Here is a 17,262-nt window from a genome sequence, read left to right on the forward strand (position 1 = left end):
ATTTGACAAATTTGAGATGTAATTTGGAGATCTAAGGGAATTTTCGGAAACTATGAGAGGTACGAGAGGTTATGACACTTATCGGTGTCTTTGCAAAATGGTAGAATGGAAAGATAGAGAAATAAAGGGTTGAAGAACCGAAAGAGGCGATTTGACAAATTTGAGATGTAATTTGGAGATCTAAGGGAATTTTCGGAAACTATGAGAGGTACGAGAGGTTATGACACTTATCGGTGTCTTTGCAAAATGGTAGAATGGAAAGATAGAGAAATAAAGGGTTGAAGAACCGAAAGAGGCGATTTGACAAATTTGAGATGTAATTTGGAGATCTAAGGGAATTTTCGGAAACTATGAGAGGTACGAGAGGTTATGACACTTATCGGTGTCTTTGCAAAATGGTAGAATGGAAAGATAGAGAAATAAAGGGTTGAAGAACCGAAAGAGGCGATTTGACAAATTTGAGATGTAATTTGGAGATCTAAGGGAATTTTCGGAAACTATGAGAGGTACGAGAGGTTATGACACTTATCGGTGTCTTTGCAAAATGGTAGAATGGAAAGATAGAGAAATAAAGGGTTGAAGAACCGAAAGAGGCGATTTGACAAATTTGAGATGTAATTTGGAGATCTAAGGGAATTTTCGGAAACTATGAGAGGTACGAGAGGTTATGACACTTATCGGTGTCTTTGCAAAATGGTAGAATGGAAAGATAGAGAAATAAAGGGTTGAAGAACCGAAAGAGGCGATTTGACAAATTTGAGATGTAATTTGGAGATCTAAGGGAATTTTCGGAAACTATGAGAGGTACGAGAGGTTATGACACTTATCGGTGTCTTTGCAAAATGGTAGAATGGAAAGATAGAGAAATAAAGGGTTGAAGAACCGAAAGAGGCGATTTGACAAATTTGAGATGTAATTTGGAGATCTAAGGGAATTTTCGGAAACTATGAGAGGTACGAGAGGTTATGACACTTATCGGTGTCTTTGCAAAATGGTAGAATGGAAAGATAGAGAAATAAAGGGTTGAAGAACCGAAAGAGGCGATTTGACAAATTTGAGATGTAATTTGGAGATCTAAGGGAATTTTCGGAAACTATGAGAGGTACGAGAGGTTATGACACTTATCGGTGTCTTTGCAAAATGGTAGAATGGAAAGATAGAGAAATAAAGGGTTGAAGAACCGAAAGAGGCGATTTGACAAATTTGAGATGTAATTTGGAGATCTAAGGGAATTTTCGGAAACTATGAGAGGTACGAGAGGTTATGACACTTATCGGTGTCTTTGCAAAATGGTAGAATGGAAAGATAGAGAAATAAAGGGTTGAAGAACCGAAAGAGGCGATTTGACAAATTTGAGATGTAATTTGGAGATCTAAGGGAATTTTCGGAAACTATGAGAGGTACGAGAGGTTATGACACTTATCGGTGTCTTTGCAAAATGGTAGAATGGAAAGATAGAGAAATAAAGGGTTGAAGAACCGAAAGAGGCGATTTGACAAATTTGAGATGTAATTTGGAGATCTAAGGGAATTTTCGGAAACTATGAGAGGTACGAGAGGTTATGACACTTATCGGTGTCTTTGCAAAATGGTAGAATGGAAAGATAGAGAAATAAAGGGTTGAAGAACCGAAAGAGGCGATTTGACAAATTTGAGATGTAATTTGGAGATCTAAGGGAATTTTCGGAAACTATGAGAGGTACGAGAGGTTATGACACTTATCGGTGTCTTTGCAAAATGGTAGAATGGAAAGATAGAGAAATAAAGGGTTGAAGAACCGAAAGAGGCGATTTGACAAATTTGAGATGTAATTTGGAGATCTAAGGGAATTTTCGGAAACTATGAGAGGTACGAGAGGTTATGACACTTATCGGTGTCTTTGCAAAATGGTAGAATGGAAAGATAGAGAAATAAAGGGTTGAAGAACCGAAAGAGGCGATTTGACAAATTTGAGATGTAATTTGGAGATCTAAGGGAATTTTCGGAAACTATGAGAGGTACGAGAGGTTATGACACTTATCGGTGTCTTTGCAAAATGGTAGAATGGAAAGATAGAGAAATAAAGGGTTGAAGAACCGAAAGAGGCGATTTGACAAATTTGAGATGTAATTTGGAGATCTAAGGGAATTTTCGGAAACTATGAGAGGTACGAGAGGTTATGACACTTATCGGTGTCTTTGCAAAATGGTAGAATGGAAAGATAGAGAAATAAAGGGTTGAAGAACCGAAAGAGGCGATTTGACAAATTTGAGATGTAATTTGGAGATCTAAGGGAATTTTCGGAAACTATGAGAGGTACGAGAGGTTATGACACTTATCGGTGTCTTTGCAAAATGGTAGAATGGAAAGATAGAGAAATAAAGGGTTGAAGAACCGAAAGAGGCGATTTGACAAATTTGAGATGTAATTTGGAGATCTAAGGGAATTTTCGGAAACTATGAGAGGTACGAGAGGTTATGACACTTATCGGTGTCTTTGCAAAATGGTAGAATGGAAAGATAGAGAAATAAAGGGTTGAAGAACCGAAAGAGGCGATTTGACAAATTTGAGATGTAATTTGGAGATCTAAGGGAATTTTCGGAAACTATGAGAGGTACGAGAGGTTATGACACTTATCGGTGTCTTTGCAAAATGGTAGAATGGAAAGATAGAGAAATAAAGGGTTGAAGAACCGAAAGAGGCGATTTGACAAATTTGAGATGTAATTTGGAGATCTAAGGGAATTTTCGGAAACTATGAGAGGTACGAGAGGTTATGACACTTATCGGTGTCTTTGCAAAATGGTAGAATGGAAAGATAGAGAAATAAAGGGTTGAAGAACCGAAAGAGGCGATTTGACAAATTTGAGATGTAATTTGGAGATCTAAGGGAATTTTCGGAAACTATGAGAGGTACGAGAGGTTATGACACTTATCGGTGTCTTTGCAAAATGGTAGAATGGAAAGATAGAGAAATAAAGGGTTGAAGAACCGAAAGAGGCGATTTGACAAATTTGAGATGTAATTTGGAGATCTAAGGGAATTTTCGGAAACTATGAGAGGTACGAGAGGTTATGACACTTATCGGTGTCTTTGCAAAATGGTAGAATGGAAAGATAGAGAAATAAAGGGTTGAAGAACCGAAAGAGGCGATTTGACAAATTTGAGATGTAATTTGGAGATCTAAGGGAATTTTCGGAAACTATGAGAGGTACGAGAGGTTATGACACTTATCGGTGTCTTTGCAAAATGGTAGAATGGAAAGATAGAGAAATAAAGGGTTGAAGAACCGAAAGAGGCGATTTGACAAATTTGAGATGTAATTTGGAGATCTAAGGGAATTTTCGGAAACTATGAGAGGTACGAGAGGTTATGACACTTATCGGTGTCTTTGCAAAATGGTAGAATGGAAAGATAGAGAAATAAAGGGTTGAAGAACCGAAAGAGGCGATTTGACAAATTTGAGATGTAATTTGGAGATCTAAGGGAATTTTCGGAAACTATGAGAGGTACGAGAGGTTATGACACTTATCGGTGTCTTTGCAAAATGGTAGAATGGAAAGATAGAGAAATAAAGGGTTGAAGAACCGAAAGAGGCGATTTGACAAATTTGAGATGTAATTTGGAGATCTAAGGGAATTTTCGGAAACTATGAGAGGTACGAGAGGTTATGACACTTATCGGTGTCTTTGCAAAATGGTAGAATGGAAAGATAGAGAAATAAAGGGTTGAAGAACCGAAAGAGGCGATTTGACAAATTTGAGATGTAATTTGGAGATCTAAGGGAATTTTCGGAAACTATGAGAGGTACGAGAGGTTATGACACTTATCGGTGTCTTTGCAAAATGGTAGAATGGAAAGATAGAGAAATAAAGGGTTGAAGAACCGAAAGAGGCGATTTGACAAATTTGAGATGTAATTTGGAGATCTAAGGGAATTTTCGGAAACTATGAGAGGTACGAGAGGTTATGACACTTATCGGTGTCTTTGCAAAATGGTAGAATGGAAAGATAGAGAAATAAAGGGTTGAAGAACCGAAAGAGGCGATTTGACAAATTTGAGATGTAATTTGGAGATCTAAGGGAATTTTCGGAAACTATGAGAGGTACGAGAGGTTATGACACTTATCGGTGTCTTTGCAAAATGGTAGAATGGAAAGATAGAGAAATAAAGGGTTGAAGAACCGAAAGAGGCGATTTGACAAATTTGAGATGTAATTTGGAGATCTAAGGGAATTTTCGGAAACTATGAGAGGTACGAGAGGTTATGACACTTATCGGTGTCTTTGCAAAATGGTAGAATGGAAAGATAGAGAAATAAAGGGTTGAAGAACCGAAAGAGGCGATTTGACAAATTTGAGATGTAATTTGGAGATCTAAGGGAATTTTCGGAAACTATGAGAGGTACGAGAGGTTATGACACTTATCGGTGTCTTTGCAAAATGGTAGAATGGAAAGATAGAGAAATAAAGGGTTGAAGAACCGAAAGAGGCGATTTGACAAATTTGAGATGTAATTTGGAGATCTAAGGGAATTTTCGGAAACTATGAGAGGTACGAGAGGTTATGACACTTATCGGTGTCTTTGCAAAATGGTAGAATGGAAAGATAGAGAAATAAAGGGTTGAAGAACCGAAAGAGGCGATTTGACAAATTTGAGATGTAATTTGGAGATCTAAGGGAATTTTCGGAAACTATGAGAGGTACGAGAGGTTATGACACTTATCGGTGTCTTTGCAAAATGGTAGAATGGAAAGATAGAGAAATAAAGGGTTGAAGAACCGAAAGAGGCGATTTGACAAATTTGAGATGTAATTTGGAGATCTAAGGGAATTTTCGGAAACTATGAGAGGTACGAGAGGTTATGACACTTATCGGTGTCTTTGCAAAATGGTAGAATGGAAAGATAGAGAAATAAAGGGTTGAAGAACCGAAAGAGGCGATTTGACAAATTTGAGATGTAATTTGGAGATCTAAGGGAATTTTCGGAAACTATGAGAGGTACGAGAGGTTATGACACTTATCGGTGTCTTTGCAAAATGGTAGAATGGAAAGATAGAGAAATAAAGGGTTGAAGAACCGAAAGAGGCGATTTGACAAATTTGAGATGTAATTTGGAGATCTAAGGGAATTTTCGGAAACTATGAGAGGTACGAGAGGTTATGACACTTATCGGTGTCTTTGCAAAATGGTAGAATGGAAAGATAGAGAAATAAAGGGTTGAAGAACCGAAAGAGGCGATTTGACAAATTTGAGATGTAATTTGGAGATCTAAGGGAATTTTCGGAAACTATGAGAGGTACGAGAGGTTATGACACTTATCGGTGTCTTTGCAAAATGGTAGAATGGAAAGATAGAGAAATAAAGGGTTGAAGAACCGAAAGAGGCGATTTGACAAATTTGAGATGTAATTTGGAGATCTAAGGGAATTTTCGGAAACTATGAGAGGTACGAGAGGTTATGACACTTATCGGTGTCTTTGCAAAATGGTAGAATGGAAAGATAGAGAAATAAAGGGTTGAAGAACCGAAAGAGGCGATTTGACAAATTTGGTATGTAATTTGGAGATTTAAAGGAATTTGAAGAAATTATGAGAGCGATTGGTGTGATCCTAGAACGATAGAATGGAAAGGTAGATAAATAAAGGGTTGAAGAGCCGGAAGAAAAGGACAATTCAGGGAATTTGTTATGTGATTTAGAGATCTAAGAAAATTTTAAAGAATTATGAGAGTTAAGTGAGAAAAATTATGACACCTGTTGCTGTGATCATAATATGATACAATGAAAAAATAGAGAAATAAAGGATTGAAGAACTAATGAATTTGTTATACAATTTGGAGATCTAAAGAAATTTTAAGAAATTATTAGAGCGATAGATGTGACTGTAGAACGATAGAATGAAGAAATAGAGAAATAAAGGATCGAAGAACCGAAAAAGTCTATTTAGTACATTTTTTATACAATTTGGATATCTAAGAAAATTTGAAGAAATTATGAAAGCTATGAGAGAAGAATTATGACACCTATCGGTGTGATCGTAAAATGGAAAGATAGAGAAATAAAGGGTTGAAGAACCAATGAATTTGTTATGCAGTTTGGAGATTTAAAGGAATTTAAAAAAATTATGAGAGCGATTGTTGTGATCGTAAAACGATAAAATGGAAAGGTAGATAAATAAAGGGTTGAAGAGCCGGAAGAAAAGGACAATTCAGGGAATTTGTTATGTGATTTAGAGATCTAAGAAAATTTTAAAGAATTATGAGAATTAAGTGAGAGAAATTATGATACCTATCGGTGTAATCATAAAATGATACAATGAAAAAATAGAGATAAAGGGTCGAAGAACCGGAAGAAAAGACAATTTAGCGAATTTGTTATGTAGTTGGGAGATCTAAGGGAATTTTAAGAAATTATGACACCTACTTGTGTGATCGTAAAATGATAGAATAAAAGGATGGAGAAATAAAGGGGTTGAAGAACCGATGAATTTGTTATACAATTCAGAGATCTAAGGGAATTTCAAGAAATTATGGGAGCGACAGCTGCGACGCTGCTAGAATAATAAATGCGGTGTGATGAGGCGAGATATAATCGATTCGCGTTACTTTCTGGAGTCTGTGTGCTCGAGATTTAGGACAACGATAAACTAGAGTGATAGAACCGCTGAGTCGAGTTAAACGTCGACGAAGGTGGGGATGACTGATGAACGATAATCAGCCACGAATGAAGATGTGCAAGCACTATGCAACTGTTCAAAATTATTACGTCTAAAATTTCTATAGAAACTAAAACCAAATAAACCAATTTCTCTTAATTGACATTCAATACCTAAAATTCTTGAACTAGCAATACTTTGGTATTAACACTAAACGTACCACGCCCGGTCAAATGACCGGTTTTAAAATTTCATTTGAAACCATGCATCTATTTTTTCCAATGCAAATATGTAATTTTCTTTATTATTATCCAGACTATTTTCTGCGTTGTTTCCTATATTCAATTAACAATCACCTGTGTTCCTTTCGGAAAAATATGATTATTTCATAACCGGTCATTTGACCGCCTACGGTAAGAATAGGTAGACACTACCGGGCAAATGATTGGAATCACTGTTCATTGTAAGTTACACAAAAGTTTCTACAAAAAGTTAGCAATTTTAAGGATTTTTTAAGGAACTTTTGGTCACTCAAATTAATCGAAATGAGGTCAAGTGCTATTGGTTTCCACAACAGAAATTTCGATGTAAATTGCCAGGTGATTCCAAACTTCTGGCCGGTGGTGTACATAAAGTGTCGGTACGATTAGTGTTAAAGTTAGCCTACTGAATATATCCATTACTATTCCTCGATTAAATTTCAAACTGAATTTCCAGCTAACAAATAGAACAATCTGTTCAACAAAAAGAAAAAATGTATACCATTCATCGATCACCATGAGTATCATTTGCTTAAACCAGAAACATGCAATAACCATAAGTGCTAACATTGGTATTTACGATGTCAGGTAAAATTTATTACACACAGGATTAAAATGCATCAATTTGCCTAGAACTTATTTTACCAAGACTTGTCATATTTTAAACTACAATAGTTTCGAAGAAAAAGAATCTTTCGTCTCTGTTAGTGTGGCGGTGTATCGCAACCTCCCTCCATTTCGTCCTTAGCGCGTTATCTTAGGGTAAGGTAGACAACGACCGAAGAAAGTGTTCGGTGGACGGATACGTGGGAATCCTGTGGAATCTCCGCTTTTCTAGGCTTTGTTCGCTAACATTGGTATTTACGATGTCAGGTAAAATTTATTATACACAGGATTAAAATGCATCAATTTGCCTAGAACTTATTTTACCAAGGACTTGTCATATTTTAAACTACAATAGTTTCGAAGAAAAAGAATCTTTCGTTAGTGTGGCGGTGCATCGCAACCTCCCTCCATTTCGTCCTTAGCGCGTTATCTTAGGGTAAGGTAGACAACGACCGAAGAAAGTGTTCGGTGGACAGATACGTGGGAATCCTGTGGAATCTCCGCTTTTCTAGGCTTTGTTAAAGTCAAGTGGCCCATCGACGTTGGCAAAAGTCGTGGGTCACTTTTCTATTTTCCGTTCGGAGACTCCAGGATTCATGGCAGGGTCCGGTCCTAGGGACTAAGTGTCGCAGGCAACGCAATAAACACTTGTGGTGTTTTGAGAAAGTGACTCGCTGCCATAAATCCGGCTACAGGATACGCCTTAACACGCTATTACCTTAACCCTTGGTTTCGATGTATTTCGTTTTTAATATATACTGCAGTACCATCGTCGAGAACGTATCAATATTGCAAACTGAAAGACTCGATTTATCACCGGCTATGAATAAAATTAATTATAGAAAAAACTAGCATCGGATATCCTCTGGTATGAAAGTTTAATGGATTACTGTTACAGCGTATCAATAGTATCATTTCCGTACTTATTATACTCGGTGGTTATTTAAATAGTGAATCTAGATCGAAGGAATCTGTCGACGAGGCTGGAAAATTCAATCGGCTATAGCAATTACGCGACGAGGAAGACATACGGGTTCGAGTTTCGCTGTAATAAACCTTTCAGTGCGTCCTTTTTTTTCTTGTGTTATCGCGACGATAATACGAGATTTGAACGGGATAAATTGAAAAATATTTCTTGGGGTAGATTTTATAATCGATTTTCGAATTGCTCAATATTATAGATATTTTTATTTGATATTACAGATTTTTGAAGAAATTTGCGCAAATTTTTATGCATTTATTGTAGTAAAACTAAGTAACCTTGATTTTCCATTTCGGTGTTTAAGGTTTGCAAAAGATTCTCGGGGATAGGTCCTAATACTCTCGAACTTTAAAATTACGTATTTTTAAAAAATTTCTTAATTTCGAGGGATTTAATTTTCAATAAATTTTTGCTAATTCCCATGTTCGTCGAGTTTGTTTTCTTTTTTTCGTATATATCACATATATTATTCATAAATATTAGGTCACCTGTTGTATTCATACAGAAAGTATGTTATTACTTTATGTAAATTACATATGTAATAAAAAGTATGCAATCAGTCATATTGTATGCAAGAACTTAATAAAACACCTACGTAAAAATTGATTCAAACTCATCTTCCTAGATTTACACCCCTTCACCGATTAACTATTTGTTTTTCAATCCTAATAATTTTATAACGACTATTTAAACTTGCTTCACATTCAATAAGTGTCCCAATACTTATGACCTGAAGTGTACATTACAAAGCTTCCTCTAGGTGTACTATTCTCGTAAAAAAAAATAAAAAAATATCTTCATCTTTTCACCCATTAATTATTTTTCCCAATCTTAATAATTTTACGACTGCTTAAATTTGCTTCGCATTCAATAAGTGTCCTAATACATATGACCTGAAGTGGACATCACGAATTCTCTTCTAGCTACACTATTTTCATAAAAACGATAAAAAAATATCCTCACATTTTCGTCGATTAACAATTTTGTAACGACCGTTTAAATTTGCTTCACATTCAATAAGTATCCTAATACTTGTGACCTGGAGTGTAGATCACAAGTCCTCTAGGTACACTATTCTCACAAAAAAAAAAAAGAATATCCTCACATTTTCACCGATTAACAATTTTTATCAATCTTAACAATTTTGTAACGACCGTTTAAATTTTCTTCACATTCAATGAGTGTCCTAATACATGTAACCTGAAGTGTACATCACAAATCCTCTTCTAGCTACACTGTTCTCATAAAAACAGTTAAAAAGTATCTTAATCCCTTCGCCTTAATAAATCAATCTATCCCGAAATAACGTATCGCGAACTTGCTAATTCGATAGCTTCGAAAATCAAGCACCTACGCGACGCACAGAGGAAGTGGAAGAGGAACGAAGGAGGAAGATAGACGGCCAGCAAACAGGCAGAGAGAAGGCATCGGAGTCGTCAGACGACTCCGATCCTCACAGCCTATCCATGGGCCATGAATGTATGTATGAGCATCCACGAATGATGCCGGGAGATTCGAAAATTATAATGTCCTAGCTGAGCTGCGCTGAGCCGAGCTGAGCAGGAAGGAGGCAGAGCATCGGCGGATAGATACCGAGCACTTAAGACGGTAACGACGTAATCTGGCGAGAATAAGAACGACGACTTCCTCCGGGTATCGAGTCGCCGTTCCTAGATTTTATTACTTCGCTCTAAGGGAGAATGTAACGCCGGCTTCGTTTCGCTTAGACCGCGAGTGAGGTCGCGACTTCGATCTCGCGACGAGGTGGAACTGGAATTCCTCTCGAAAGTTAGGCGAAGCCTTAATCTTTTGCATTTTCCAACGGTCGTGACGTAAGCGGTTGTAGTATGCATTGTCTTCGAGGTTTCATGATTCCTTTATTTGAACGCGAAGGACTTGAAAAGGAGACTTTTGGTATTTGGGTTAAGAGCTTAGGGACAGTTCTATCCGCAAGCCGGATAAAATCGAGGGAATTGTTAGTGTGAGGAATTATTCGAAGAAATTTTTAGGTATACCGGGTACACTTGTGATTGCAGAAACGAGTGAGCGTGAATTTTACAAACTTCAGATTGTGGAATAATTTTTGCAAAATAGTGGAGGAGAAAGGAATGGTTCTACAATGTATAAATGGCTGATTAAATTACCCTTTTTTTTTTAGTTTAGCAAAATTTGTGTGTTTTATGCGATAAGTAATTATGAAATTGAAAAACTTCAGATTGTGGAATAATTTTTGCAAAATCTTGGAGGAAAGAAGAAATGATTCTGTAACGTACAAATGGCTGATTGAATTACCCCTTTTGTTTAATGTCTTAGTTAAACAAAACTTATGGCAATTGTTACGGAATTTTTTTTATGTAATAAATAATTATAAACTTTGAAAACTGAAATAATTCTTCGCAAAAGCTTGAAAAAAATGACCCCTTTTTTTTAGTTTAACAAAATTTATAGCAATCACTATGGAATTTATTCTATATTTTGCAAGCTCATTTTATATTTTCCAATTACGTAAATTTTACATTTTCTAGATTTTGAACGAAAAAAATCATGGTGACGTGTAGAACTTAATTCCACATTCGCAATATTTGTGCAAATTGCTTTACCGGAAAATTTATAGATATACTTAACGTACGTCTATGCAATAAAGTGTTATAATACTCGTTCTAGGTAGATTATATTGTCTTACTTACTTATCGTCTAGAATGTCCCTTGTTTAACAACGTCATAATTTACAGTAAACCGTGGAAAATATATACATGTGCAATATAATATAAACATTGTTACGTATAATGAGATAGTGCATAAAATAAAGTATTTCGAAGTAACGGTGTAAGGACATCACCACTAGGAAGTTCTTAGAATTTAAAGCATGAAGGCCATGCTTGATACTGCCTAGAAGGTGCCATTTTCTGTCAATAAAAAATTAATGTTCCGGCAGAAATAAGTGACACTTTTGATTAATGGTAGATTCTAATAAACAGCATAGAAAGAAGTATTAATATTATATTTTTTAAGCTTAGGGTACTTGTGCCTTTCTCTCGTTTTACTGTAATAGTAGAGACAGAAGGAAGCGGAGAGTGCTCAAACGTGGGCAGAGTCGACACAGAAAAGCCGTGTAGTATATTATAGATTAGTATATTGGTGTTCGTATATACGTACATATACTAGGTGTGCAAATTAATTCGGTGTCTTGTTGCAAATTAATTCGGTACATTCTTTAGCAAATTAATTCGGTACCTTTTTCACAAAATAATTCAGTGCCTTTTTCATAAATCAATTCAGTGTCTTTTTTAGCAAATTAATTCGATGCCTTTTTTAGCAAATTAATTCGGTACCATTTTCACAAATTAATTCGGTGCCATTTTTCTCAAATTAATTCGGTGCCTTTTTTCTCAAATTAATTCGGTGCCTTTTTTCGCAAATCAATTCTGTGCCTTGTTTTACAAATTAATTTTGTACCTTTTTCACAAATTAATTCGGTGCCTTTTTTACAAATTAATATTGTACCTTTTTCACAAATTAATTCGGTGCATTTTGTAGCAAATTAATTCGGTGCTTTCTTTCACAAATTAATTTAATACCTTTTTCACTAATTAATTCGGTGTTTTTTTCGCAAATTAATTCGGTGCCTTTTTTCACAAAGTCTTGATACCTTCATCGACTAAAAACCGCCATATTTTTTCAAAGAGAGAATTCGTCAGTCACCCGAAAAATGGAGAAAAGGTAATCCAAACCAACGAAGATCATTCTGAACATTAAAATTGTCCTCAATTTTTTGTAAATAAGCATCAAAGTCTGAAAAAATGGCACCAAATACCTACATAAGTAAACCTTATTCACGAATTCGTATAAATTCTTATCAACAGACTTCCAAAAAAGACCTTCGCAAGAAAAACAAATAGAACAAACGCATGCTAATAAATAAATTTCTATTTCGTATTACACATGATTTTGTCCCACATACAGATCTACTGTATCTCTGCGACGAAAGTGACTAAAACAGCGTATTCATTGTTGACAATTCTTATCCACAAAAAAAAAAAACCCAGTTATGCATAAATTCCATTAAAAGCTATATCAGCGTGAAATTCCTCTTATCCATCTAAATCACTCGATCCTTACCAGAGGCTGCCCGAAGATCAAGCATTTATTTACGAACAATCTGCAAATCCCTAGATATCGCAGAACGATGCCAAGGATATATTTACGCGCGTGCGGCCACCGTATTATCCAGCCGGTGTAAATCTTTAGTTGTTCCGTTGTAAAAGTCGTGCCGCGTTAAAAGTAGAGCGTATTTGCATGCAATTAAAGACAGGGGAAAGATTGAAGACCGTACACCTGTCCGTACTATTCAACCGCGAACGTCGTTATCTGTGTTCTGGACAGCTGGAAAAAATATATATCACCGACACACCATTGCGTTGATCACCTATCTCGCGTAAAACGCATTCCGTTTCGCTGCCGCAGCTTGCATTACGTGATCTCTGATTCGATCATGCTACTTAAGGAACTGTAATACGATAAAAATTCGAATAATTCGCTTCACTATAAGGGATCTATGCAGGCAGCATATGTTTTCGAACGCTGTGGAATAAAATATTAGAGATTTTTTTGAAAATTTTTGGATGATAACGTAGACGTAGGAGGTGGTAAATTGGGCCTGAGCCAATAGGCACAACTCGTACCAAGGAAAAAATAATTTTGGAATTTTTTGAAAATTTTTCTCTATAATTACTCGTGCGATTAATTGATATTAATCAAAAATATTATAGTGGATGATAACGTAGACGTAGAAGGTGGTAAATTGGGCCTGAGCCAACAGGCACAACTCGTACCAAGGAAAAAATAATTTTGAAATTTTTTGAAAATTTTTCTCTACAATTACTCGTGCGATTAATTGATATTAATCAAAAATATTATAGTGGATGATAACGTAGACGTAGAAGGTGGTAAATTGGCCCTGAGCCAATAGGCACGACTCACACCAAGGCAAAAATAATATAAAAAAATTTTTTAAAATCAAAGGCTGTAAAATAAAATCATTTTTACCACTTTTCTATGGCTATGGCACCTATAAGTAGCATAAATTTTCAAACGCTATACGGTGCAATAATTTTGACGATTTTTCTCAGGATTTCAAGGTCAATTCAAGTATTTTTACCATTGTTCTATGGATATGAAGATCAGTTCAAGTATTTTTACGATTCTTCTCAGGATTCGAAGATTAATTCAAGTATTTTTACCATTGTTCTAGGGATTTGAAGATCAGTTCAAGTATTTTTACGATTCTTCTCAGGATTCGAAGACCAATTCAAGTGTTTCTACGATTTTTTTATGGATTTGAAGATCAATTCAGGTATTCTTACCATTGATCCATGGATTCGAAGATCAATTCAAGTGTTTTTACGATTGTTCCATGGATTCGAAGATCAATTCAAGTGTTTTTACGATTGTTCCATGGATTCGAAGATCAATACAAGTATTTCTGCGTTTCTTCTGAGGATTTGAATATCAATTGAAGCTCGATCAATTAAGAATTAATTACGTTGTTAAATGAAACAATAACCCACTGTTTACACGGCTGATATACAGTGTGTCGTACTCGTAGATAAATTAGCGCAGCTTACAATCACTATTCATAGCCGGTATATAACCGTTCATCACTATTCAAGCCTATTTATTAACGTAAGAAGAGCCACGGGATGTAGTTACACAATATCTGATGCCTCGCTGGCAGTTACTCGACCAGTTTCCTTAATCCAGCTAAGTAGGTAGTCCCAGAAAAGTGATTCCGTATGATAGGCAGAACGGAAATGAGAGTGGCTGCTCGAAGGGATGAGCCGGGGCAATCGAAACTCGATGAAACCAGAAATTATTAACGAAACGTTCAGGATCGAATCGATCCTCTGCTTACATGGAAACTTGAACGGTAATAAGGATTTTTGGAAAAATCGCGAAACTTGTTGCACAATTGCTAATGGAAATAATACTTTAAGGGATTCTTTTTTAAAACACACGCAAGTGATGATATTTCGAAATTTACATCGGAATGTAATAACATTTAATATTTTAGCACTTACCTCTTCGTACGAATCGACAATTTTGCTTGATAATTTGCATAAAATCATTTCAACGGTGATACTAATATGCGAGAAATAATTGTACGATGCGAACTAATTGACGATTAAAATTATTCGTCGAGAATGTTGGCTAGCAATTAACAAATGAATTACATAAATTATCTCGTGTTACTGAATTCAACGAAGCTACACATAGGTGGATGGAGAATAAAGAGACGGTCATTTTATGCTACCTCTATGGAAAAGCAAATTAGCTTGCAACAACGTCCTTTGTTCTGCTGTAAAATTATCACACACGATTTGTGTCAGTTTAGCTTTCTGGTAGAGGATTATTAACAAAGAACAGAATCATTCGTAGGTGTGTATATAAATTTTTCGAGCCTCCAGCGGCAAGTTTGACGAATTTTCAGATTCGGAAGGCGATGCTCGGGTCTGTTCGGACCCCATTCCGAAGGTAGAACACTTAATTCTTCGAAATTTGTACCGTTTGATTATGTTAAAGCGATAAAGAAACGAAATTTACTATTTTCAAGTTTAGAAAATTATTTGGAAATTTTGTAACGTTTCAATGTTACAAACGTTCAATGCTTCAATCTCATACTATGATTTGTAGAAATAAAAAAAATTGATCACTTTGAGGTGTGAATCATAATAAACGTTGTTTATCTATATTTCTTCTATTTTTATTATTCACCATTATTAAAATTGACCATTCTAAGCGTGAATCGCAATAAACATTGTTCAATTAACATTGACCATTAACACATTCGCTACCAAACGTCACGTATGAGTGATGCACCAATTTCCACGATAGAATGGTATTATCTACTGTAATACATCATACAAAACGCACGGTTTGAGTATCTAATAAATCTTAGCTGTGCACAAGTTCAAGCATCCATCGTATCACGTAAATCTGATAAAAATACAGACATCAAGAATGTGAATCAAAATAGTTCGAAGGTTAAAGGACGATGCTTCAACAGAACCGTGGAATATATTTTCATTTTTTCATTAATAACTTATTAAAATGCAGTCTGCGAGCGTTAGCTCATCACTGCCTGCATAACTTAAAATGGTCAGAAACATAGTACGTATTCGGTTAATATACATATAATGCATTTATACAGTCACTTAGCCGTCACAGTGAGGGCAAGCTCTCACCGTGACAGAACCAAAGTACCAAACCTGTTAAAAATGGTCATTCTAACGTTAGGGTCCAAACTGACCCAGTCACCGACCTCTGTGCACTCCGAGCATTAACCCCCGTATGACGAATGCAGGGTGATTTTGACTCAGCGTTAAAGTCGGAAATACAGGAAATACACCTATTTTATGTATCAAATGTAAATAAACAAGAAACATATAAAATACATATAGTCGGGGCCACGATATAGCGAGGTCGTAAAATCGGTTAGGCGTCAAAGTAAACACGTTTTAGCTGCCGGGACCCCGAAATTGACAGAAATACGAGCAGATAAGTACTTGAAACCATGGTCAGGACCGTACAAAGAATTCTTGTATCCAGCGAAAGTCAAACTGATTCTAATATATTTACTGAAAATTGAGTTCAGCTAGGACAATTTAAGGTTTTTTTCTTCTGGGAAAAGCCGCTTTTGGAAGTACGGTTACAAGTAAAGGTCTTATTGAGGTCTTTAACATCTTCATTTACCTGCTCGTGTTATATACAGATAGAAAATGCAAAAGGATTGTGTAGCTTTAATATTAACATATTTTCCATTTGTAAATGAAATACCATTTTCTACTTGAAGTACCAAATCATATGCTACCATTCGTTTATTGTTGGAACCCTCAAACAGACTGCAACACACGGCCTTGAGTGCCGCAACATCAATCGGTGCCGATTCTTGAGAGTTTAATTTACGCAGAGGGAGTAGTTGGCGTAGTGCGCAAAGCCTCGGTTTGTTAAGTGCGAAGGTCCCGGGTTCGATTCCCGGTTGGGTCCCTCAATATTTTTCCCTAGGTTCCTACAAATGGGGACTCGTCCGGGATGGAGGCATCTAGCTACACGAAGTCAGGAGGTGTGAGATGAAAAAACATCTGGAGGGTTGCACGTCTCCCAAAAATGCGTTGTTTCGGCTGTTGTGCCACTGTGTGGGGAAGTGTGCCCGAAAGTGTTGAGTTGATGAGTTGTGTTGCACTGAGGACATTCGAGGGCGAATGTCAGTTCAGGATGACCCGAGTGTAGTATCGGGGGGCCTCCATACCCAAATAGGAAACCTACCAGGGAAAATACAGAGGGAGTAGTTGGCGTAGTGCGCAAAGCCTCGGCTTGCTAAGCCGAAGGTCCCGGGTTCGATTCCCGGTTGGGTCCGTCAAAATTTTTCCATCGTTTTCTCCACATATAGTTCAAAGTATACACATTTATACCCCATTCCTTCTTTGTACAACAGAAGTTTTGCTATGGATCAAAATGACCCTGCATTCGTCTCTCGCGTCCATCTGAAACCATTCGCCTTCCGAGGGTTAATCAAACCTTGAACCATCCACAAACAACACCTCGTTAAAGGTGTGTCGGAATGACTCAGGAGTTCATTAAAAACTCGGGCGAACTTCGTACAGACTGCGATTACCCTTCAGACACTCGAAATTCGAGGTCGAACTTCAGCCTAGAAGACTGAAAGGCGCGTCTCGTGAAATTCGCGTTCCTGGCACACGTCGAACTTCTCTCGCTCGCTCGCTCGCC

The sequence above is a fragment of the Habropoda laboriosa genome, unplaced genomic scaffold, assembly GCF_001263275.1.
Source record: "Habropoda laboriosa isolate 0110345459 unplaced genomic scaffold, ASM126327v1 scaffold596, whole genome shotgun sequence".
NCBI lineage: Eukaryota > Metazoa > Arthropoda > Insecta > Hymenoptera > Apidae > Habropoda > Habropoda laboriosa.